This window comes from Malus sylvestris, chromosome 10, assembly GCF_916048215.2.
Source record: "Malus sylvestris chromosome 10, drMalSylv7.2, whole genome shotgun sequence".
NCBI lineage: Eukaryota > Viridiplantae > Streptophyta > Magnoliopsida > Rosales > Rosaceae > Malus > Malus sylvestris.
The window spans coordinates 2,554,032-2,556,343 of NC_062269.1; the positions used below are offsets into that span (position 1 = coordinate 2,554,032).

Consider the following 2,312-nt stretch of genomic DNA (forward strand, 5'->3'; position numbering starts at 1 on the left):
ATACTAGCATATGCCCACACACACTATGTGTGAACAATTTCATTTCATTTTTTATTTTTTTAATTATGAAGTGGAATTAGTTTTTAAAATTCTGAAGAAAAAAAAAATCAGTTATGAAAATTGGGATAATGATAAGTGATTTCTTCTAACATGGGAATACTTTTTATTTTATTTTTAATTTTTAAATAGGGCATGTTATACTAACCTTGTCACAACCCGTCCCGAAGGTACATTTGACGGGAATGTGAATTGACGGGTTTGCCCTTAGTGGGTGCTAAGGTATGTGTGTGACACATTATGGATTATGCATATTTTCCTAAAGTTTGGAAAGTTGTATATGGATTAAAAAATTGGGTTTTTCATTTTTGTATGGTTAGGATGAAATGGATGGTGGGGATTGAGTAGACCACCCACACCTAAAACTCCATGTTCTCTCTCTCCCTCTCCCCGTATCACTCTCTCTCTCTCCTCCCTCACGATTCTTCCTCTCTCTCACCCACATCGTACGGACGGCAACCAAAACCACCCAAAACTTCGTGGATCGAAGCAAATAAGGTAAGAATCTTCACCCTCTTGAAGTTCTGAGTTGATTGATGTTACTTTTAGGACGTAGAACCTTCGAAAAACCCCTGAACCCGAACCCCAGTTTTTTAGTATTGTTCATGCACACATGAAATGTTGTGTTTCAGGGAATTCTAAGCTTATAGTGAGCTTAGTGAGGTCCTAAGGAAGCTCGGGGACGTTCGTTTGAAAGTTTTGGACGTCGGGATCGTCGAGTTCGACGTTGGCCGGTTTTGCTTGAATTTTTCTGGTGAGATTTAGTTGTTTTTAGAGCCCTAAAGTAGTGTATTGTGATTCTACATGTTTGGGGCTTCAATTTGATATATTATACGAAGAAAATGGGTGAAAAACGAAGGAGAATAGGGCATTTGAAGTTTGGTCGGAAACCGGCCATCGGGAAAAAACCAGTCCGGCGACTAGCTGAGGAAGATGATGCGCGTGTCCCCGTGCTTGCCCTGGCGCGTGGAGGCGCGTGCCACATCAAAAAATTATTTTAAAAATATGTCGACGTCCGTGACGTCGAGTAGATCACTGTGGTATATTCATATACCCAAATTGAGCACCGTATAAGAAAGTTATTACGAATTGTTGGTGAGGTGCTTTAAATAACGTTTTATAGTTTTCGCATATAGGTGAAAATGTGAATTGACGATCCGATCGTTGGATCGTCACCAAACTTTGATGCGTTGTAATACGTAATATTTGAGGATTATAGGAACTTACGGATTGGGAATCCGATTTACGGATCTTCCGGAATTGGAGTTATAAGTCCATAATATAAAATGTTAACTGTCACTTAGTTTTGGAAATTTACGGAGATCCGACCGTTGATAATGAAATTTTAGGACGTTGTCTTAGAGATATATTGTGGACCTCTGGAAGTTATGGATTTGAAATCTGAGTTGCAGATCTTCCGGATCGAACTACGTAGTGACGTATTTTATATAAGTTATGTATTCTATCGATATGAATGCTGAGGTTGGATTTGGTTATTGTTTTAGGCGCCGATCGTCATGACACCTTGACGTATTGTGCTAGGGAGTTGTAGGGCGAACTCCAGGTGAGTGGGCAGTTTTGATTTCCGTATATATATCTATATAAATGAGATTTTCCCAGAAAATCAATTTAAGTGAAATGAGATATGAAATGCCATGCAAAATATATGCCTAATTATTTATGCATTAGTAGTTGCATACATGCATGAATTGGTGTTGCGGACGCACAGGTAAGTGCCAGGTAAGGTCATGCATTTAATTATGTAATTGTTGAGTTGAAATGATGGAAAGCTCATAAACCTGCACTAGGGTGATTGTGATATGATAGAGATGATTCAGGCCTGTATATATATAGTCACCCCCGCACCATATGCTCACAATTGGATCTAATTTAGGTGCTAGTCGTACAGACCACTAGAGGTGGTTCCGACTCGCCAAATCGTACAGACCACTATAGGTGGTTCCGATTCGTAGGTGATTAGCGATTATCGCATAACTATCAGGGGAGGATAGCGTGAGCAAACTATATTCACCAAGTCCTATAGACCTTTCTAGGGGTTCCGACTCGTGTGCAGTGTAGTGCCATACAGGTCATTGGCGACGACTCCGGCTAGATTGTTGATGAGATTGATTATGAGCTACTTATATGTTATGTTGAGATATATTTTGGCATGGTATACTTTCTGGTTTTTAAGAAAAAATTGATGATTTGAAATTTATGAAAAGTAATATGCTATTATGCTATTTTCTGGGAAA

The 2,312-nt window shown here is 39.1% G+C and overlaps 1 long non-coding RNA gene across 1 annotated transcript; it reads left to right on the forward strand.

Annotated features, from left to right (window-relative positions):
* Window positions 1-416: 416 nt before the first annotated feature.
* On the forward strand, window positions 417-2,312 carry LOC126586721 (uncharacterized). The gene is made up of 3 exons (XR_007610880.1): window positions 417-555; window positions 690-811; window positions 1,563-2,312. It is a non-coding gene; the product is annotated as an uncharacterized LOC126586721 (long non-coding RNA).